Source organism: Geospiza fortis, unplaced genomic scaffold (assembly GCF_000277835.1).
Source record: "Geospiza fortis unplaced genomic scaffold, GeoFor_1.0 scaffold279, whole genome shotgun sequence".
Classification (NCBI taxonomy): domain Eukaryota; kingdom Metazoa; phylum Chordata; class Aves; order Passeriformes; family Thraupidae; genus Geospiza; species Geospiza fortis.
In genome coordinates, this window is record NW_005054352.1 from 2,127,484 (window position 1) to 2,151,936 (window position 24,453).

At 38.0% G+C, this 24,453-nt stretch overlaps 1 long non-coding RNA gene across 1 annotated transcript in view; it reads right to left on the reverse strand.

Annotated features, from left to right (window-relative positions):
- Positions 1-1,756: 1,756 nt before the first annotated feature.
- LOC102042684 overlaps positions 1,757-24,453 on the reverse strand; it is a 76,515-nt gene continuing 53,818 nt past the window's right edge. Inside the window, exon 4 of the long non-coding RNA XR_004082002.1 lies at positions 1,757-2,241. This is a non-coding gene — a long non-coding RNA (uncharacterized LOC102042684). The remainder of the gene's footprint in view (positions 2,242-24,453) is intronic.

The window sequence follows — 24,453 nt, forward strand, 5'->3', positions numbered from 1 at the left end:
AGGACTGTATTACAATTTTCTGTGGACAAAGCTTTTCTCTTTTGACTGAAAACATGTTTTCCCTCTTGAAATTTAGAAAATATATGTAATGTTGACTTGGGGCAGGATATCATGAAGTGCTTGAATTGTAGTGGAATCATTTTCCTTATCACCAGCTACAGAGTCAGTCAATTAATTGGCTACCAGCAGGTCCAATAGTGCTAAATCCCTGTGTATTAATGGATTTGGAGTAAAGGACCAGGAATCACAGAAATTCAGAAAGAATGTCTTCTTTCTTGCCTCCTCAGTGATTAGTGTGGATTTAGCACCTAAGAAAATATCCTGAGCTTTATACCTGTTTGTCTCAAAGGGTAGCATGGCACAAAGTGTAAGCAGCAAAAAATTCCTAGCTATTTTGAATGGAATATTATTTACAGGAGAATTATGCGGCTTATTGAAGGTTTTTTTCTGTACTTTTACTCTCAAATAGAGCCAACAGAGCAAAAGATGTAATAAGCAGCATCCTCTTGTCATTTCTGCCTACAGCTCTCTTCATGATGACAAACGCCACCTGATAAATCTGTGGATGATAGCACTGAATTGGGTACCAGTGCTGGCAGTGGCCGTGGGATGCAACAAGTGGGAGCACAAAGCACACACCCTGGGAAATGGGACTCTGAAGTATGAGATAAATCCACTTTATATAAGAATTTAAAAATATGCATATAACTAATTTTTTTTTTGATCAAAGCCCAGTTGTTCTGTATGGTCCTGTATTAGAGCATGTCACAGATCCATTGACTCTGTCTCCACCCAATGCCTGAGGCAACAATGTTTGAGCATGTTAGCAGATAATCATTGACTTGATTTCTCCTAAAGGGTATTTGCTCCAGCTACAGTTCCTTAACTTTCTGTGGATGTGAGTTACTATCACCAGTATTTCAGTCATGCATCTAAATTAACAAAAAGCCAAACAAACAGCCTATACCAACCAACCAATGTGTGTAATGTGTGTTCTTTCTTTCCAGGGCCAATGGAGAGGTAACCACCTCCTGTTTCTGCAATAGCTTGGTGATGGGAAGCCTACCCCATATGAAATCTGTCTTCTACATCTTGTATTGAAAGACCTCCTCCTTGAAAAAAAAAAGACTTCTCTACTATGCAAACCCTTATTCAGAATATTTGCTTTGATTTTTATTGAAGCGTGTCCATCTCCAAGAGTAAAATTCATTGAACTACAGACTAAGAGGCAAAGTATGACAAAGAAAGCAAAGAGTAGGAATTGCAGACAAAAGAGGTTTGCCCATTAGGACACTGTCTGGAAAGGATCCTATTTCTGTACCTCCTGTAAGGAGAGTTTGTTCAGTTTACATGAAACAGTTTTGGAATTACCATAACACAAGCATGAAATTGGCTCCAAGGTTCTCATCACTGCACACCAAGGAACTTATGGGCAAAAAATAAAAGCAAAATAGTAGTCTCATTAGGAAAATATAGCATAAAGCAGTTATAACTACAAAACTCAGATGAATATAACTTCAGCTGAAACATTGGCATCAGTTTTAGTATCATCAAGTTTGTGTTTAAACACAAACTTATAAACACAAGTAGAGAAACAGGCTCTTGGTCCACCAAAAATCACATTTACCTCCTTACATCATAATTTTTCAGCTTATTTTGATTTGTTGATTAGCTCAGCACAGGTAGCTGCCGCAAAGTAATGAAAACTGCACAACGAAAGGAGGAGAGGAAAGCAGCAGCACACTGATAAATGCAGTTTTGTGGAAGACAATAAACCTTTATTTGGAAGTCTTAAGAGTGGGAAGAAATGCAATGAATTACTGGGAAGGGTAATGTAAAGACTAGTTAGAGAAAAAATTTAGAGGGTTTATAAACACTTCAAATGCATTCCCAAGCTATTTCTGTGTAAGCCGCCTTTAACACCTCAGCATGTTTTAGTTGTAGTGTCTTTCCATAGCCATCCCCCCATAAAAGCATATCATCCAGCTTGATTGCACCTTCCTGCAGCTCAATCCCATAAGTAATTTTTCTACAAATTTTTCACTTTAGGGAGGATAAATATCTCTGCTCTTTGGTGCCAGAATTTTCAGCAGGGGAGCATTGTGACCATATCTGTTGACAGTCTTCACCTCTAGAGGCTGATCAGCTTCTTTTGGGGTTTCTTCATGGATCATGTTTCCTTGACCTTGTTCTTGCTCCACTCCTCTGGACCTCCTCCAAAGGCCCTCAGTCATGTAGTGTCTGAAATGAGACAAAGAATGACAGTAAAAGCTTTGTTAATCCTGAGAGGAAAGATGGATTCATTGGAGGCATCATAGATGTTTAAATCATTAGATCCATCTCTGAAACTGAGGGATATTTTAGGTTCACTCATTGCAGTTCATGTAAGCAAATGCAAAGACTGAATATAGAAAGCATTTGTATGCATGTATATCTTCTGTCTGATGTGCAACATACAGCTGCTCTGTTTTATGTCTGAATTAAGGGGAGAAAACATAACAGTTCTATTCCCAGCAAGCAAAATGGCACAGTGGGATTTTTTACCTGACAAATAGGAATTTACTGAAACATTTTTTATCTTTTTAGACTTTTAAAACATCTAATTAATGTTACCAACACAAAATCTCAGTATATTTGCATGAACTTTTCCAAATCTGAATAGAACTACTAGGCCACAAAACCAGCTCAGCAGTTCAATGGAGACCAGTTTGGGATTGAAAGTAGATGTAAAGCAGCAGAGTCCTATATCACTGCTGCCTGTTAACCTTTCCATCTGCTTTCTTCTGTTACCTATTTATTATTTAGATCACCTGTACAGTCTTTTCTGTGGATTTCAGAAAAGTTTTTGTGACTTTTGCCTCCTTAGAGAGTGGTTGCTCCACGATTTTTCCTCACATGTTGTGACCCACTCAACTTCTATAAAGTTATTCTTTCATTTCAGAGACACAAATTTTGTGGTTTGCCAATTTCTATGAAAAGCAAAACATGAAGACCTTTCCTAAGTTGATTGCCTTATCCTTTGTGTGCAGAGGTAGGGGCATGGCAGGGGGAGGCTGGGGAGGGGCTAGGAAGTACCATATGAGGGTTGTTGCTTCATATGTCAAACTGTATTCATTTTAGTATAGTAACATTGTCACTGTGACCCATTAGAGAGTGGAAATTTAAAACTAAAACATAAAAATTAATATTGGCCCAAATCACCTTGAAATAAAGCTTTCTTGAACATCAGCACAGTTCTAGCAGTACAGTTGTCCCTGCTTAACTCACTTTAGAAAGTATTGAGTCCAGTAAAAATACTTTCATCTAAATTCAAATTAAAGTTTTCACAGCTGGAGAACTTCGAAGTGTGTGTCTATCGCACATCAGGATAGCATTTAATTCTAAGTATATGCTTGAGTCTGAGTTTGCCCTGCTTTGTCAAAGGGGTGGTTAACTCCTGCAGGTGTTTAAACTGAGGCTCAGTCCTTGCCATGTGCTTCACAAAATAACAATGTGAAAATGTAGAGGCTAAAACAAAGCCCATGGAGTTTTAATAATAAATTTTCTCTTCACATCTCTGCCTTGATAATCCTTTATGCACCAAAATATTGTCCTCAAAAGGTGGAAAGATAGTGATTACTGATAAAAAATTTTTCCAGAAGTAATTTTTCTTATTTCCAATTTACATGTGCTATCATTCCAGCTACTATCAAATCTGCCATTTTCCAGTGTGATAGCATTAAGTGTTAAAAGTGGGAATAGTTAAAGGAAGCATTCTTTTTCCCATAACAGAAGTTACAGAAAGTTCCAAAGGGCAGATATAATCAATGAGCTCTTTGAGGGACTGATGTTATAAAACAGTGAGATCTGTTGCTTCTCTTGAAGTTGAACTCAGAGTATTGCAATATATGATATTTTTTTAACATCCTCTGAGATTCAGGAGAGTTTTCTAAGTATTGAATTGAAAATTATTTCCCAGTGTGTGGAAAACATAATAGCATACTTGTTCCCACTACCAAATGAGGATTTTTCTCTATTCATTGTGTGTATATCTGATACGTGAGGATGTGTCTGAACATGAGCCATAAAATTCTGGGTCTTTTAAGAAAAAGCTCTAATAGCCAAAGAAATTGGTTATCCTGAAGGATTATTATCTCCTTTTTCTTTGGGGTTTTTCTTACCCTTATTCTTAGTTGACATGAAGAAAAAAAAATGTATATCATACTTAATAGCCAAAAAGAGAGAAAAAGGTTTAAAATATTCTTGTGGATCTGGTTTGCTGCTCATCTCCAGAGTGGGCAGGGTCTTCCACACTCACAGACTAATTATTCCTGCAGTTTCCAGCCCTTAGCTGGATGACAGTCTCTCCTAATGACTGAGATCTCAATATACAATCCAAGCTTGGTTGATCCTTGGTTTCCTTCACCATTAGCTCATTCAGTGTCATGAAGTGGTGGTGGCTTTGAAGTGTGTACCACTGATCTTCAGGGACATGGGAGAGCTCAGCAAACTTAATGCACTTGACAGCCTATTCTAATCAGAAAGTTGAAACCAAGTCTTGTCAATGAATTGAAATGTCTATAAATCACTGTCTAGCAACATATTAAAAAATAGACATATAAATAACTGATTTGTTCAGGTCTTCCAGTAAATCGTCTTGCCTTAATTTATTTGCACCCTACTTTTCAGACTTCCCTTGATGAACCTCATCACAGAAAGAAATTAAGAGCAATTGCTGGCAGAAGGGAAAATAAAAAATTACTTTGAGCCCCTCAAAACACAGAAGCTTGAAATTTTATATCTGGAAGGTACGGCTGGTACTTGTGCAGTGCTTAATCCAGTCAAAATAATATGATCTCCTGAAAGTTTATTGCCACTAAATGTTCTTTAAGGGCATGAGGTTTATTACATTAAGAGGCAGAAGAGGTGGAGATTAAATGCGGTATACAGTCTCCTGAGTCTCTGGAGTCGAAGGGAAATGCCCTCATCCTATCAACCACCAGCAGCAAAATACACCCACAAGAAAAAGAGGCTTTTTCTTCTTGAGGTAAATATAGATGAAGTTTTCTCTTCATTGTTCAAAATGTGTGGGATTTTATATCTAAAAGCTAGACAAGCTCAATACCTGACTGAAATAACCTTAGGGAAGGTTACGTATTGAGGGCTGAATTCAGGATGCTCTGTGAAAGTACATCTGTTTTATATGAGACACACAATCTGTCTCATTCCAACCTGCATTTCTGGGTCACTTGAGACATTTAAACTGCACTTATAATTAACAGCTATTTTTAAACAACGAAAAAATAGAGCACTGGTAAGGTACAAAAGCATTAAAATTGCCCCAGTTTTGCTTTTCAATAGGACACACCACAGCAATATGCTTCGAGATCAAAGAGAGCTCAGAAAAAAGAGACAGGCTGATCAGTGGGGATAAATTGTTCCCATTATGATGGTATAAGAATAGGGTTCTTTCAATTGAAACAATTTAATAACCACATTCATTACATTCGTGTCCACTTGGTTTTATCTGAACAGTTTTTGCATAACTGGGGAGCAAGTTCAATTGAGCTTATTCTCTAGAAATTAAGATGTGCGGGATTTGACATTCAGAAATTAAGCACTAATAGTCAGCAAAGCAGTTGTCTTGAGATTCCCCCTGGATATAGCTGGATCTGCCTACCACTAATTATGTCAAATGCAAATATATTCTCTAAAAGACACACCAAAAATTTAATTAGCTCATTTCCAGACAGCTAAGGTTATACTACAGCAATGACAGCTATCAGAGCACAATCTTTTCTGTGTTTATATCACCATTTTCATAAAAGCAGAAGATGGGCAAGTGCAACAGTGCTGTTTGTAAACTTTTTTTTCCACCAACAGCAGAAGCAGTTTACAATCCTAAGCAAAGCAACTGAGCAGTATCTCCACAGTGACATTTTCAGCTACATTTTTATAAGAAAGAAGAGAGTCATTGATAAATTTCCCTCTTCCTCTAGTGTATTGACTTAGCAGCTGACACCTATGTTTCAGCAAGAAGAATTTCCCAGCAGACACCTTGGTGGAGAAGATTGAATTTGCCAGTTCTCAGCTGCATAGTATTGTGTGAAGCGTGAGGTGAAGTGCTGTGTGGGTTGAAATACAGTGTGGATGTTAAGAACAAATCTGCACAAACACTCCTGAGAAGAACCAAATCCAGAGATTGCAGACCATGTATAAAGCCCACCATACCCATTTCTGCCTGCTAGTCTCGCTGGTAGAAGGAACATAGGCAGGAGCGTTTAAAAGACATTTCCCAGTGCACAGGGGATCCTTCCTTGTTTTCTTGTCACTGCCAAGCCATCAAAGAGTAAAGGACTGTTGAAGCATTCATTGGGTGACAACTGCATAATAGCAGCGTTTCTTCCCTTTCTCTCTGCCCCCTTCTTTTTTATCAGAAGACATAGTGTAAAAGCTGTGAAGTTATTCTTGCCTCACTGGAAGTTTTTAAATGGATGGCTTTTCCAGAAGCAACAATTCTTCTCCTACTTAGCTATTTCCCAAAATGGCATTTGCAGTATAAAGCCATACATGGATCTAATATTGAGGAAAGGGTATAGACTTGTACAAATCACTGGAAAGATAAATATGCCATATAGATCAATAAATAAAACCTAGTTCCAAAAAAATCAAGCTCCAGCATTCCAGGCCAATTAAGATGTTATTTACTGCTTACATGATTGCTAGTTTGATGTTCTCCTTATTCATTTTTACACTATAGGCATTTGTTTTGTTGAAAGATATATAACTGATTTGTAAATAGAAAATGATATAAATAGATTTTATGTCTCATAAAACTGTTAATCCATGCTCCATATTAAATATATGCCATACTATTTTTTTGTACTTAGACACAGCTCTAGTATAATTAAAATAAAGTATGCTGGCTTTATTTTTTCAGTAAGTCATTTCCTAGCATAGAGCTCAAATAACAGTGCAACTGCAGCATGAAATGTGGCTATAATAGCCTGAACCACATTTCCTGAAACTAAAACATGGGAGATAATAGTGTGAAGGTACAAATTAAATGCAAATAAAACAGATTTCCCATTGTTGCTAATCCCTGGATTAGATTTCAGTAAGAAAATTAGCTGTAATATTTAATTTCTTTGTATTGTAATCTTGACATATTATCAGTTCCATTTTCAGAGTTTGTATAGGAATTGTTGTGCAGGACTTTGAGAAAGCCAAACATTCACCTTTTACACCCTGAGTGGACCTGTTCTGTGGTAAACAATATTTAACATTATCCAGCATCTAACACAGAGATAATTAGAAAGCCAGCTGTGATTTTTAAAAAGGGTTACTTCAGTAATTTATTCACGTTTGGTTGCTACCCCATGACTTTTTAGATGTATACTATTTTCTGCGCTGTCTTAAGTTGAACAATAGGTACACTAGTGCAACTCCCATTTTAAAATTAAATTATCATTTCATAAGCTTAATAAAGCTTATAATGTAAAATTTAATATATTAATCAAGTTTATAAATTAATATAAACACAGAATATATTTCTTTAAGAATGTACATGAAGCATTCACATCATTTTAATAAAATAGATGTAAAATAAGTCAGGCAAATGAATGCACACTTTATACATGGGCAGGACTACAGTATTTCTGTAGAACATCAAGATGTCTGAGAAAGTTAGTCCTATTTCTTTAAGAGGTCATTAAAAAAACTTGCATTAATAAGTACTTACAGTATCACAGAACCATGTGGTGTGATGAATTTGTAGCATACCTTGCATATGTGAGTAGTTCAGTGTACAGCTGGAATACATACCAAGATAACTGGGCAAATCACTTTTAAGACAGCCCTGTGTCACAGATCTATGTACTACCATTTGGAGGGGCAATTTTTTCCCTATTTTTGAAAGGCCTAATTTTGGCCTTACAAATGGAATTACACAAAAAGGAAAAAAAAAAAGCGTACTACAAGTCACTTAAGTCACTTGTTTTAACAGAATGAATCATTCTTTGATTTTGTCTGGTTCTCGGGTTTTCTTGACATTTTTTGTTGTGGTTACTTCTGTGAAGTACCTATCTATGAAATGTTGAAACCTGAATTTGATCTGTTTCTCAAGCTCTAACACATGGACTCACTCCCCATGTTAGTAGGCCACAGGTGAATCTTGTAAATACATCTTTATATATATTTTCTTCAGCTGAACTAGTTCCAAAGCATATAAAGTACTGCAAGGACTTGTTAGAGTGAAGACAACATGCTTACAAATTATTTGCAGGAAATCTTTCTACTCCCCTTTTCTCTCCTCTGTCTGGGAACAGTAAAGATCATAGGTCATTAGGAGTCTACGAAATTACTAATTTTCATATTCCCACTGACAGAGAAGAAGGAATTTGGTCCAAAACCACTGAAGTCAATATGTGCTTGCATCGATGTGATCAGAGTGCTTGAGACATCTGCCTCAGTTCATCTGATTATTTAGTGTGAACTTCTGTAACTGGGCAGTGAGTGGTAGATCCTACATCCCCTTGCACTTCCTGTTGATGCTGCTCACATCATAGCTTCTTCAGGAGCACAGGAATAGATACCTTCCCAGCTTTAGATTAGGTCCCAGAGAACAGAATTTGTCAATGAGCAATGGCACAATGTGACTGTGATTATAGGCTTTGACTGACTATAAGATGGGAGCAATGTCAAGTTAAGTGTCCACACTCTCTCCTGTTTAAAATTTTTACTTTGAAGATATTGTGGATTTCACAGTGTCAAAATATCTGTTTGAAGGGCAAGACTTTTAGTTTTGCAATTCATCTGTGTAGAACAGCTAACGCTATCATCTGAGATATGTAGGTGACATACAGAATGATAAATAAAAGCTACTCCTGAAACATCAAGAACTAGCATTCCAGGACATTAAAGTTATTATTTGTTGCTCAAGTGATTGCTAGTTGGGGCTTCTGTCTGACTTGCAAACCTACTGCAAACCTTCCCAAGAAAATCACTGTATCAGTCACGCCATTGTAATTCATATGAAGAAAATTCCCCGCAGAGAGATGAAAGCATGTGAATCCTGCCCTCAGTGAAAGCAGAAATACTAGTTTAGTTGAAGAAAATGGCTGTGACCAAGCAAACAGGGTGCTCCCCTCCCTGAGGAAAGGTATCTCAGCAGTACCAATGTGACAGAGGTGACAAAGACTCTGGTCTATCTCAGAAATGTGTGGCTCAATCTCCTTGTCAGTGTGCTGTCAAAAGCCTCTCACACTCTTGGATGACTTTGATGACAGAAATCTATTAAAGCACAGCATGTAAGCCTCAGTTTTGCTCCTCCAACCAATTCCACTTCTGACAGTTCTTGCAGGCTGACCCCACTCCAGGACTGCCTAATGATGTCCAATCCACCACAAATCACCCAAAAACAGTTGATGGCCGAAAAGGGTTTGTACTAGGCATCACTGTATCTCAGAGAAGTTTCCCTCACATTGCTCTGCACATTTTGTGTTAACTGAGGTGTTGATCTTTTCCAAAGTTCCAGCTTCCAGGTTCTCAAGGTAGACTCCAATGCTTCTTCATCTTCTTCTTCTTCTTCTTCTTCATCTTCTTCATCTTCTTCATCTTCTTCATCATCTTCATCTTCATCTTCTTCGTCTTCATCTTCTTCATCTTCATCTTCTTCTTCTTCTTCTTCATCTTCTTCTCCTTCTTCTTCTTCTTCTTCTTCTTCTTCTTCTTCTTCTTCTTCTTCTTTCTTCTATTGCCACAGCTCTTCATTCTGTGATGTAGAATCCACTGTGCTCTTTTTTTGGTATTTTTATAGGGTGGTTTCAACAGGTTCCAACAGCCTGTTGTGGTAGTTTGTGTTCATGAACTTTTTTTATAAGTGGCAATCACGCATCATTTCTGCTGTCTGTGGTTGGTGCAACTGGTTACAGAAGTATGGGGAGTTATGTATCCTTTTATCCCATCCTTTTAAAAGTAAGTAGGTCACCATGCCTATGAAGTAGCAAGATTTTTTGTGAATTCAAGCTTAATCTTGCATTTTACAGCAACTGATAGCATGAGGCTGAAACTAGTCTTTTTGTTGAGCTGTGCTTGACTTGGCTGAAAAGAGGAAGAGAAAGTGAAGGGACCATGGGCAAAATGAGTGATCCAGAAATTATTCAGAAACAAATGGGAGAATACCTGGCAATTTACATTGATATTAATAAGTCAGTGGGATAGGAAAGAACCTGCCACACGTGTCATTTGAATATACCTGACCACTGTGAGATACAGTGCAGAGTTTCTTCCTCTGCTGTTAGGTTCACAATCCCTGCCATTCCCTTAGAAAATCGGCTGCAATTACCTAATGAGTTCAAACTTACTTGGACATGTGCATAATCTTTCCATGACCAAAAAAAAGCTCTGTTTCTTGGAAGTGAGGGTAAAAAAAAACCAACAAAGGCTACAACAAATCTTGCTGTAGTGTCTTAATTTTTATATGCATCTGTGGGAGTAATAGAGGTAGACATGTTAGAGCATGTCCAGCTCTAACACAGATTATTATATCAACCAGACTCAACTTCATAGGCTGGAGAGCCTGTGTTAAAGAAATTTTGGACTCCCTGCAAATAACTGCATCATCATGTCCCAAAAGGTCAAGGAAATCCAACCTAAGTCACCTGGCATTATATAAAAGACTAGCTGAAAGAAAGCGTTTAACTTTTTTATGCAATTTTCCCACTTTTTCTTCGTCACGTTGTACTTCTCCCTATCAAAGGTCAGTAGTATTTAAAACAAAGCTTGTTGATATTATTGGTCATGGCACCACACAGATGTGTGCTTGCATCTCACTATCCTGATACATAGCTCCACTTAATGTGAAGGAGTTTGGAGTTTAGATTGTCACCAACTTAGGGACAGAAACTGTGAATATAGATGTCTTCTTCACGATGCAGTATTAGGTTTGATGTTGCATGTGTTCAGATTTGAGTTATTTCTCTATAATATTTAATGTTTTTAAATTATAATTTGAAGACTTGTCTACCTAAGTCTAAATTATGATGTCTCAATAATTTTGCTTACCATTAACATTATTCTTTTAATTCAGTCATGGTGTTGCAAAACATTCACAAGCCTTCACTGAAGGGAAAAAGGCTTAACAAGGACAAAAGTTTCCCTAGAGAGGTAGAGCACACTTATGCAGCTTTCTACTGACCATGCTCCCCGACTGACCATGCCTCCTTATAGTGGAAGTGTTTTTCTGGGAATAGAACAGAAAACAGCTAGCCTAACAATGCAGAGGAGTATGGACCAAAAGACTGGCTGCTCCTATATGTACAGGATTAAAATAATAATATTCTCTCATATTTTAGAGCTTTGAGATGTCCAAACTTCTGTGGACTTCAGTGTGGGCTGAAAGATAGCCAAGCTAGTTCTCAGTAAAATAGTTAATTAACCAGGTGCTTCCCATCCACATCTCATTTGTAGGGACTTTACCCCACTCAGGCATGCAGAAAGGAATAGTCAAAAGTTGTCTGCACCCCAGCTTAGACCCTTTCAGGCCTGTGTATCTCCAAGACTTGTTAGAATGTCCTGTAAATTAGATGTGCATGTTACCTGCAGGGGCAAAACAAGTTCTTTCAGAAAAGAGAAAAATGAAACAACTCCTGGGTAAAAAGTTGGACCTGTATGAACAAATGAAAAATCAGTGGAGCAAGCACCAAGTCTTTGATCACACAAGAAATCAGTTATGGACTTTTCATTTGTCACAAATACATCCATCATACCTAAAACTCATCCTTTTTTTTGGTCATTTTACAAAGATGTTTCCCCAAAATGGAAAGACCTTCACTCCAGAACAAAAAATCTCTGTGCATGGTCAAAAAATATTTGCTTCCTTTTGGTCAACATTATGTATAAATAATCAGGTGACAAAAAGTCCTGCTGCCATACTAGTTAAACTGATGGGAAATGCATGACAGTAATTAACTGTGCTAAAATACATGACTGCAGTCACCTCCTATCCACTTAAGTGTTTGCCTCTTATGCATCTCCTCAGCACACAGCAGAAGAAGTCTTACACATTCTTTCTTTTACTTCAGACCTCCTGCTGTTGCTTTTGATTGACAATGCAGCTCTGAATCTCCTATCAAAACCCTTCAGGCCAAGAAGCAGGAAGTGGGATTTATAAAGAGAAGTCATATCCTATAAATATGGGAGGACTGTGAAGAGTATCCTATCCTAATTTCTACCTCTCACCAGCAGACCTTTAGTGCTCCCACTGCAGCATCTACTGGTTGACCACATAGAAAGCTAACAACTAAGCATGAACATAAACAATTGTAAAGTGTCACTAGAATTAAGTTCAACTCACTCCTTTCTTCCTTTAGTTGGTTTGCCTGTGTGATCAGTCTTACAAAATTCACTTCTGTCTGTTCCTCCTTAGTTTTCTCTCTAGACCTGGATACAATTTTCTTTTTGTACAGTGGGTGCTTTCAAGTTTCACCATCCAAAATTTTTAGTATCTGGAAATCTAATGGCTTTCATCTCTCCCTGCCTTTCAGTAGCACAACTATTCATACATTATTTAAGTGTAGTTAAGTTTTCCACTGATTCTAACATAAATTTGAGCATATTTTTAAAGCCCTCTCCTTTTTCTCCTGCTTTATGTGTTTTGCTATACCAAGGCATTAAGCAGAGTGCTAAGGAGCATGACACCACTCCAGTAAAGATTTCAGTCATTAAAAAAGCCCACTGCTTTAGCCAGCTCTGCCAGTGACTGCTTAAAACTTAATATGTACAGATAGTGCCCAAATGTTTGACATCTTACAAAACTGAGCTGTAGTTAGGAAAGTGCCCATTATCTCACTTAGTATAGTTGATCAATCATAGATTTGCCAGTCTGGAAGTCATACTACATGCACTTCTGTCTTAGTAGATTCTGAGAGGCAGCTTTTTTGGCACTACTACTGTAGCACTGCCTACAGTGATTGAGGAAAGCTTATACCTTCAGGAAAAGCTATACCTTTGCTCTGAGATGGCGCCAAGACCACAAATTATTGTCTAGGTGTCTTGTGCATGAAAGTTACTGAGTATCTTTTGAAAGATCTCAAGGGGTGATGGTGTTAGTCTCTCTGTCTTAGAATGAGTGTAAAACCTCTGAAGAACTAAGTCAAATTTTTTTGGCTGACACATAATATTGAGGCTTTTAGTGGAACTAGATAGAACTGATCCCAGAATCACAGAATATATTAGTTGCAAAGGACCATCAGGATCATCAAGTCCAACTTCTGGCCCTGCACAAGACCATCCCCAGGTGTCACACCATGTGCCCAAGAGGATTGTCCTTCTTGAACATTGTGAGGATGCTTGAACTCTGTCAGGCTTGGTGCTGTGAACACTTCCCTGGGGACCCTGTTCCAGTCCCCAGCCACCTTCTGGGTGAAAAATCTTTTTCTAATATCCAACTTAAACTTCCTCTGTCTCATCTTCGGGCCATTCCCTGGGTCCTGCTCCAGGTCATCACAGAGAAGAGATCAGTGCCCGCCCCTCCTCTTCCTCTGACACAGCTGTAGACTGCGATGATGTCTCCTCTCAGTCTCCTCTTCTCCAGCCTGAACAGACACAGTGACCTCAGCTGCTCCTCATACGGCTTCCCCTCAAGACCCCTTACCACTTTTGTTATCCTACTGAACAAATAAAACCTTGCATATGTGTTGCCTCTCTCTGTGTGCATATTGTATATATGTACACCTGCATACTGTGTCTCTCTATAATTGTACCATAATATAATTTTTCTCTTACCACTGCTCATTTTAGGCAGGAATGGTGACTAATTTAAATTCTGAACATGGGGTTTACTCCATTAGGTGGTTTAAGATACTGAGATTGACTAGTGTAAATGCTGCAGTGTTTCTACCATTGTAGACTCCAGGTATTAGCAGTTTTGGATCATTAGTTGCCATAGTTGAAAGGTGTCTATTAATTAAGTTAAAATTCATAAATTTCTTCTTTACAGAGCAGTTCAGAATAAATTTTATTTTTATGAGCTCTTATGAGCAATTTAAGAATTATTTTCAATATAGCATTTTATAGGTGCCACTGGATAAGAAAGTTGTTAAGTATAAGAAAAATGTGCTACAAGAGAAATGCAAATCTGCATAAGCCTCATTGTGATTTAACCCTTTTAGAGCTGAGAATAACATAAAGGGCTTGACTTTTTTTTTTTTTTTTGCTGTGCAAATGTATCTAAATTGTACACAGACTGAACCCCTCAGTTATACTACAGCCTTGACAAAAATGCATTCAGTTAATCTACACAGTGTAGAATCATCACCTCAAAAAAGTATTCACTGCTTTAAAAACTGGAGGGAAAATAAATATAGTGCAGTAAAATTGTTGAGTAGAGGAATCTATCTGGACATTTCACAAAACATTTCATTATGCTGATAATTCCCAGAAGTGCTCTCAAGAGTGCTTTAAGCTGAGGATTACTGCACTGGATCTGATGGACTTTTTTTGTAGCCCCTTTAAAAGGCAGTGAACCGTTTTTCTATTTTATTTAAATAATGCCCCTTAAAATGGATTTTTAGAGGTATAATAACTCCTTAAGAGTCAGTTATGCTAAACAGTTTCTCTTGATAGAAATGTTGTAAAACTCGTTAACTGCACAATTTCAGATGCTGGCTTGGTGAGCACTAACTGACATGTGAATGGCCAGAGTTTGTAAAATAAATTGAAATAGTTGTTGTATCACACAGCTAGCAATGCACAAGCTGTAAGCCACAAGGGGCTCAAACCTGACAGAAAATTACTTCAAGATGAATGAAAAGTGCTTGTTTCTCTTTATTAGTTTTTAGAGAACAATGAAAATGTTGAATTGTTTATGGAAAGGTTGATTAAATGTGGTCAGTAGGGCCATGTCCCTACTGCTAACTGTTAGCCTTCCCAGCATCCAGCCTCTTCCCTCCACCCCATGCATCTTCTTATAGACTATAATGGTCACACATCTGTGTGTGAAATGTGCTCATTTTGACATTCCTCTGCTGCTCTGAGCTGTTGAGGCCTTTGTTAGGTAAAACACTGTTGTCAAGCCTAACAAGCAGCTCATGCAATTTGCTGGACACTGCCACAGAGAATAGCCCTGCTATGAATTGCTTCAGCACCTAACAATGCTTGGTTCAATATCGAAATACATATGCATTTCTTTTCTTTGTTCAGCCCTGAAACTTTCAATATTTTGAAGAAATACATATTTTGCATTTTAAAAAAATCTGAAATGGGTTTGACATCACAGCACACTGTTTGTTTTATTCTTTCATTGTATTATGATGGAAGGGGGAAAAAGAGACTAGTTGTCCTTTTCTGAGCTAAATTCACTTTCTATGCGGTACTAAGGGCACAAAGGGGAGATGCATCGTGCTACAACATATTCTAGCAGATTATCTGGTCGGCTTTCAAAGCAATTCAAATTAAGGCCACTTTAGGAGAAGTGGTATTTGCACAAGATGGCAACAGAAAATGTCCCTTTGAGGCAGTGACTTTAAAAACAACTTAAAGATCAGGTTCATTTAGCAGCAATCAAAATAGTGAAAACCACTGTGAATGTTACTATGGCTGTTGAACAAAATTGTCTTCCTTTTTTCCCCCTTTCCACCCTATTCCATAGCCTTCATCCCTTCCCCCTCTTCCCCAGAAGAAAAATCAACCACTACTGTGCAAGGGTTTGAATGCTATTTGTGGCAATCTGTCACTTTGCATAGTGTTCCACCCTGATGTGAAAGCAGGATTTTCTTTTTTTTTTCTATCTGTAGAACATGCTTTTCCAGGCCTATTATACATATAAACAATGGCGTATGTAATTACCTTTCTAGGGTGGCAATTATTTCTCAGCATAAAAGCTAAGATAAGGCAATCCATCCTGCTGCCCCCCACGTCCAAATAAAGGATATCCTAAATATCAAACAAACAAAAATAAAATCATTTTGGGATGAAATCAAGGCTGCTTATGTCAGCCTGGGAAGGGACAGATACTATCACAGCAGCCTCTAAATGTCAGCATGATCTTTTTTTTCCAGGCAGTAATTGCTTTACATTTTGTTTCAGATTGAGTCATTTCAACCTTTGCCTAGAAGCCAGTTTTTGCACCCCACCTCCTTATACTGAAAACTTTTGCACTTTTGCTAGGGCGGATTTCCTTGGCAATTCTGTGGGTAAGAAAATACCATACCTGTCATGTCAAAGCTGTTGGAGGGTGCGAAATGCTGACTTTCTTGTCTTGCTGCAAGCTATGGGAGGTTATGCATAGTGGGTTGAGACAGTAAGCGATGGAGAATTTTTCTTTCCTTTTCCCCATTGTGTGTCCATCTTGCAGTGTATGGTTGCAGTCCTCTGTGCTGCCTTCAGTTGGATGTCTATGGACAGATCTGTGATAGTTTCACCATATCTGACAATTTAACTTACTCCAGGGTTTCCACTATTGCAATAAAACAAGGTATATGATTAAGTTTGTGATGAAAGCTACTAAATCCCCTTAAATGCATTGAGCAAGTATGCTCCCATTCCCAGTTTTCTGTTCTGAGATCTGCTGATGCTTCTTGCTTCCTTCAGTGAGAGTCATGCATGGGTGGAGCTGGCACATGCAGCACCGCCCCATCAGCAGCTAGGACTGCCCTTTATGTAATTCAGTCATACAGCAAAATATCAGCACAGATACTGCCCACCTACAAAAACTAGCCTAAACCACCTTTTATATCTGAAGAAGTGGAGGGTATGATACTGATGCTACAATGGAAGTCGCATAGCAGCATGTGTCTTTTTCTCTTTTTTGATGCAAATCAAATAGGCAAAATTCAAAATGTGTTCATCAGCAACAACATATGCTTATGTTTATAAAAGTGTGTCTTGTGTCCTTTCTCAATCAAGTTTAAGGGAGGATTTTTCAGAGTCTTTAATACACACTTAATTCTCAGAAATTAGGGCCAAACTGAAGTGGATTTGTGTAAGTTTCTTTTGTGCCTGACAATGTTGTTGTCAGCATGCCTAACAAGGTATTCCTAAATTCAGACACTACTAAATGGAAGGTGTTTTAGTAATTAGTTCTTCATTCACTTCTACACCATATGCACCGGGAGGCTGGCTGTGTGAGTGCTCTTTGTGTGTTACATGCTTCTACAAATTAAAGAATGAAGGGAGGAATAGGGTCAAGAAGAAGCATACACAAAACATAAACTCAAAACATGATTAGTGTCCACCTGCTTATCTCATATATACAGACATTTTTGTCATTCACAAAGGTGTTAACTGGCACACGCCCTAGTTTTCTATATATCAGGCAGAAAAGACTGCACAGAAAGAAGGAAGTAGATGAATAGGTTAAAAATTTCTTTTCTTTCCATTCTCCTCTCACTTCCTGAAAGGACAGTGAGAAGCAAAGATGCATAGTTACACACATTCTTCAGCCCAGGGACAACACCAGCATATCAATTGAGTCAAATTATGTAAGCAGCTTTCCCAAATTTGTATCTGCTGGTGATGTCAACAAAGGGAAATAGGAATTAGAAGTTGTCATTTGATTTTGTCAGCCTGGTAGTGGGTATAAGAGAAACTAAAATCTCCTGCAAAGTGGAAATCAGCTTTGCTGGGGAACACAATCACAGCTTTAAAACTTTTTTTTTTTTGCCTTCAATAGATGTGAACAGAAATAACAAGAGCCAAACCAGAGGAAATAACTAATTATGCCACCAGGATCTGTGTCTAACTCTCTTCCTTGTGAGTTTGAGTAGGTGGTTTTGGAGATGCCCCAAATGCTGATTCCATGATTGCTTTGACTATTAATAAGTTTTCTCCACCAGGAAACAATTTCCCTTGAAGTTCTGAGGGCCATGTTCACCTTGGCGTCTGTGCAAATATTTTTATAAGGTATGGGCTAAGATGTGTTAATTGAAAGGAAAAGGGTGTACTGTGAGATGATGGCATCACAGGTGGTGGTGGTGGTACCATAAGCTGGTGTGTCTTGCCTGTTTCTTGCCAGCTATCTTCTTGTACAACCTTCCTTTTCTTACCTCCTTTCCTAAGAGCATCTCAAAACACTTTGCTTGTATAGGTCAGTAGTTCTAGCATTGTTCTGCAATGGAAAATTATTATTACTACAATTGTTTTAAGGTGAATACATTGAAATACAGAAAAAAATTAATGTCATTATCAAGAATAACAAAATGTTGTTACTAAAGCTGAAAATAGAACAACAGATCCAGACTGCTATGAAGCAGATCCCCTCCTTTTCTGTTTCATGCTGTTGTGGGTAAGGACTAATACCCAAAATTACCAAATAATACTCTTCCTATGGAATTAATCAGACCTATTTGCAGAATCAAAAAACAGTTGTGAAGCCACACTTCTTTACAAAAGAGGTAAAAAATTACAAAGTTTGTTCCATCTTTTCTGACTAAAAATTTTGATCAGAAAGAGAAATTACAAGCTCAAAGAGATAGGAGAGCTTCTGGATCTGAGATCTTTTTAAGAGAAAAATAACCTGTTTTAGAGCTTTATATACAATATATAACATTCATTTTCCTCTGTGAGGATGTGATGACTTCATCTCTCCTTATCTACTCCCTAAAACTGGGACTGGGTCCACATTTTTTTAAATTGTAATGTTCTTTTCCCAGTTACATTAGTTTTATGAACTTTAGTCTGGTTGATAGAGCAAATATTGTTTCTCATCTGTTTTCACAGTTTCAACCTCCAGAAAACACCACAGACAACAGTAACACTAACTTTCCATAACACACCAACACTTCTACTAGGAGCTCTAATAACCACAGACATCTCGCCACTTTTATTTCAGCTCAAAGTATGTCCAATTCAGCATTCATGGAATTCAATCTTACCCATTCAGATGATGGACTTTGACAAACGACATAAACCTGTAATTAAGGGGAATATGTGTTATTGTCACTACAGGACAGTGTTGCAGCTTTCCTCATTGTTTACTACTGATGGGGAAAAGCAGCATAAGCAGAGAGAAAAGATGAAAGCTACTTTGTGCTTAAAAAGAGTGTTAGTATCAGACCAACCAGTTCAAGTGTTCAGTGTAAATAATGTTCATATGGTTTTTCAGTTGTAAAACCAGTTAGTGGAAAGATAGCAAACCTGCATGTAAAACAAACGCAAATTTTACAGAGCAATGCCACAAACATAAAAAGTGACCTCTGTTCCACGATACAGTGATACTTAAAAATGTAAACCTTTGACTTCTGTAAACACTATTTCTGGTTTCCTTTGCCTAAGACCTGCAGGTGGTTAATGTCTTACCATGGCTCTTTGATTCCAGTTTTCTAATCTGCAATTACTTCTGCAGTAATTCAAATCCAATTTCAATATTGGCTACTAGGTTGAATTCACATTAGTTGACAGTTATGTCACATTCCAGCTCTCTGTCATTTTCTGATTCCATTAAGAATGAAATATTAAGACTTAAGAAAAAGGAAAAAAAAATATAGAGTGATTATAGTGAGTCAATTATACTTGTGTTGCATGGTCCTCTAAGTTCACATTAAACTTGTATTGCTCATAGCACTTAAAGAGGAACATTTCTATTAAAAATTAAAGCAGGTGAAGAGTATCTACAGTGCATAAGATAATTCTTTTTCTTTCAATCTGACAGCAGATCACAGCTTTGCCCATTGCTTTGTCCATCTGCACAGGTCATGTGACCCTCCTTGAATGATTTCACCAGTATTGCTAAATCAACACTAAATACCCTTCTTTGGGCCCAGCCTTCACCTGTTTTTGCAGCAAAGCTTTGGGCTGAATCCCAGAGGTCGCTTAGCTCCAGTATCCAGCCAGCTGCAAGGATGGTGCTGGGAGCAAACTCTTTGGTGATGACAAGTGGCAGTTCTTTCCTTCAAGTGCAAGACCAGTCCAGGCCAGGTCAAGCTCAGAACAACATATTGGTATGAGCATACAGGTAACAGTTGGAGTGACATAAGTGATGAATTTTTCCTCTACAGTTCAGCATTACTGCCAATTTGGCCTTAACAGGACAATGAAATATCTCCAGTCAGTTCCCTGCGTTGTAATCTCCTAGACACAGAGATGTCTTGATGTGTCGATCCTGTGTTTGTACAGTACTGAGCACAGAAGGATGCTGTCCTCTAGCTGCTGCACAGTGTCCCAATTCAAATATTTAAGGTAGTGCATGAGCACCAAATACTGAGTTTGCCAGTATTGTAGAAAGCAACTGCTGACAATGGCCTACCAGCTGAAAATTAATAGCCTTTTCCACTGATAGCTTTAATTTTTGCTCTGGGGAGTAGGCAGGTAAAAGCTTGACTGCATCACTAGTTTGTCTCCCTGCAGTGTTTTGTAGCTTTCTTTTATAACACAGGTACTTATGACCATTAAAAAGAGTGAGCTGGCAAGGTGTATTTGAAACTTCTGCTCTTGAAATCATTTTCTGCCCTGCCCCAGAAGTACCTTCAAAGAGAACATGCTTTTACCTCTTCTTTACACCCCTCTTGGTGAATGTTCTCAAGTGTGGTCTGAACAATTTCTGTGATATTTTCTTCTGATCATTTCCATTGTGATTAAATGCGGGATTAAATATGAAAACTGTTTGGGCTGATGATGATCAGTGTATGGAAAGTATCTTATATTCCTTCAGCAACATTGCTGAAGGTGAGAATGATATGTCATGGTCATATGTGCAGCTGCTTGACAGGTGGCTAGGAAAAATACCCTGATATTCTGATATCACTTATAAGGAGAAATAATTGTTTCTGTCAGATTTGAAAAGAGTGCTCTGATTTCCTTTCTACCTGGGCATTTATTAGGGATTTCCCACATTATTCAGGTGTGAATAATCTCATCTGAAAAATGGATTCATTGTTCTGCATCTGGAATTGCATTAATAATGTGAAAAAAATCAAACTAAACTGAACTGAATTGTTGCACATTGAATGATCTGGCTGATATCAGGACAGGTCTACGTTCCTGCATTTTTAGACTACAGTTCTGCTACCTGTGGCCCAAATGTCACTTTCACTTTTGGAAATCCTTTTGTGAAAGGCTGCACATCTCTGATACTTTTCAAAGATACTCTGTATGAAAATTTTCCCCGTTCCCAGAAAGCAGTACCTTCCTTCTCATGAGAAAGCTCAGGCCTTCATGGCATCTCATCATGCCAGGCATTAAAAAAAATATACCAATATTATAAGACTACTGCAAGCACATCATTCGTAAGGTTTTAAAGATGGCATAACGTATCAATCTGAAGTAGTCCGTGTAGTACCAGCCAAATAAAGATACAGAAGAATTTTTTTTTATTTGAGCAGACAGTCTTATGAGGTATAGTGAATGCTAATTGTATATACTGAATGTTTGTTGCGTAAACAACCAGCAAATTTTTGCATCAAAATTGTGAAGAGTGCAATTACAATTATTAACTCACTTGTCTGTCAGAAAAGTTCTCCAGTCTCACTCATCCTTTTTTGTCTTCCTAAAAACGTATTCACTATCTTCTCGGCCCCCAGATGCCACTCTAAGTGTCAAAGGCAGGTTTGGGGTTCTCCTTCAGGTACTGAAGCTTTGTCTAATATTACCACAAGAGCAGGCTAGACCACTTGGCTGAGTCTGTTTTGCTATTCCCCATGAGGCTTCAAGCCCTTCTGCTCTTTTCATCCATTCCTCATTGGGTGGCTCAGGATCCTGCTGACAACAGAAGCCATAAGGACAGATCCTGTGGCAGTGATGGTAAAGCAGAAATGAGGGCTTTGCAAAGGCCAATAAAAAGTAATTTTATATAATAAAATAACTGTTCATAATTGGGCCTCTGTCACTTTAAATTTTAATGGTAATAGTAATACTGGAGCTTTAAAATACAGCTTTCAATGGCTTCACACTTAATCTTTCATTTACTCTTTTTAACTGTCTTTCTAGAGCATGCGCACCATGACATTGATATCACTCTCCAAACAGAATATTATACTGATGTACACCATGCAGGGCTCCTATCTCCAGTGCCAGCAACTGGACAGAGATATGAGAAGGTATTGCTCCCAGGTCTGAAAAAATCCTGGTAGCCCCATGCCAAAAAATTTTTTGCACATTCCTGGCACTGGTACAGCTTTCAGTCACCCTGTAAGTGGACTGGGTGATGCTCCTGCAGATACAGCTTTTTATGTAAGGGTAGGCAGCCCTGGGAGAAGCAAGGCAGCCCTGTTAGTGATCATTATTCTGATTGTTACGGCAGTGGTTGTTGAGGTTGCCATTGAAAATAGGTGCTGGAGCAGCCAGAGACAGTAAGCTATCTTGCAGTTTGGAAGCAGACAGAAAGTGGGCAAGTATTTTCCTTCAAAGACAGCAAAACTAGATACACAGAGACCCAAAAGAATATAGGGAAAAAATGTGTCACATACTGATGTAATTTAAGCCCATATTATGGACTTTGTCATTGCTATTACTGCAAGCTCTGTTTTGCTATTTAACCTGACACTGTGATATTTGTGCATACCTGGTGCCCAGTCTCTATCTGCAGTTCCAGTCCTAGAGACAAGCACAAAGCTGGCAAGAAAAAATGCTCAGCTTCATGAGACCTAAAAAAACACTTTTAAACTCAAGAAAAGGTCTCAGAAACTATTGCTGTAAAACAGGTTTTGTGAGTAACCTGTTTTGAAAATAAATGGGATTTCTGGCAAGGAAGAAGCAAATTTTGTACTGGTTGTGTCCTACACTGGTGGGAGCTAGAAGTGGTTGAGCCTGAAGTTTACAATAATTGGCGATAACAAGCCAACACTTTGTCCTTCCATTAACCCTCTCTGGATAACTGGAAATCTGCACACAGGAGCTTAAACCCAGCTTAGACTAGACCCCTGCCTATTCCTGCTTCTAGCCATGATGAAAAGCATGAAGATAGAGGCCACAAAAACTACTCTGTTTGTGCAGTTCAGAGCTATTTGAATAATCCAGGCTTTCTTTTTGAACAAATTAAGTGCAAGGCACTTTATGGTTGTGAAGAAATCTCCCTGAGGTGTGAGTGAAGTATGGATAAAAGCAAAGTCCGTGGCAGATTGGGTGGGAAATGGCAGTGCAGAGGAATGAATGCTCCATAATGTGAACAGAAGTGCAAGAGATGGGAAATTTTTCACATTTTATTAAATCAGACTTTTAGAGTAGTTATTGAAGGCAAAAAACACTGAATTATATTTAGATAATAGTTCCATAAATAATGTGTGTTTTCACAGCAGTTGCAAAGTCTGAAATTTATGTGCTAATTACAGACCCCAAATCATCTCTGCACAGATTTGCAATTAAAACTGAAATATTTTCACATACAATGTAAGCCTTGTATTCATAGCAACAGCTAAGAGACATGCTGGTTATAGTTTGCTCCATAAATATGAATATTTTATGTTTGAACACAATTGTTTCACTACTGTTGTCCTTACATTTGGTATATTAAAAACTGGGAGTGTTTAAAGCTGAGTGCCACATTGTGGATTGTTATTCTTTTAGAAAAAATATTCTGTGTATAGTAGTGTGTAAACTCAACCATCTAAGGGAAAGATGATTATTGAAAGACATAGAGAAAGAAAAATTTCTGCAAATGGTTATCTTCTTAATAAATATTGTAAAAATCCATACTTTTAAAACCCTGTAGTGACAGCAAAGTGCAGAAAGAATGCAAAATTAGGGAGAATATTGAATAATTCAGTAGCTTGTTATGTGATTAGATCTGATTGGCCCACACTGAGATGCTGCCCATAAAAATGATTTCCCATGGTAGCATTGGTCCTGGCGTGAGGGGCTTGAGATGTCCATAAAATGGGAGAACAAGGCTTACTGGAACTAATAATATCATGGCTGTGCAGAATGATTGATGATCTTTAAAAAGGTCCAGATTGGTTTCATCTTTCTTCAGATTTTATCACTCACTCTTTCTTAGTCATGTGCAGTCACTAAGGCAAAGAGAGGTAACAAGTGTTTGATGTATGGTAGTTGAGCCAATTTTGTCAGAATCACATTTATTTTAAACTGCTCTTGTATTTGATACTCACAAGATGTAGATGTTCATTATTTTCTAATCCAGCAGATAAGAACAGACAGTCCTGAGGTTGGATTAAGAGGTAAACCAAGCTTGTGTTAGAGTAACAGTGCCAAAAAAAACACAGTAAAAATTAAAGAGATCCTCTTTCCTTGCACTGGGATGATTTCCATTACTGATTAAATGGATATAGAGCTCCAGAGGACTGACATCTTACTGGGAGAACTTCATATCATTTATTATTTGCAGTACACACACACCTTTCAGAATGCTGCTTAAGCTTTTTTGAATACATTAGCAGTTTCAAGTCACTTTGCCCTTCACAATCTGCAGAGAGCCATTAAAGCTTCTTTAATGTCAGAAGAAATTTCAGATGAATAAGGGAAAAAAAACTGAATTTAGCCATTTAGGGGGAAAGGGTCATTTTCGCTTGTTTCTGAAAGCCTGCA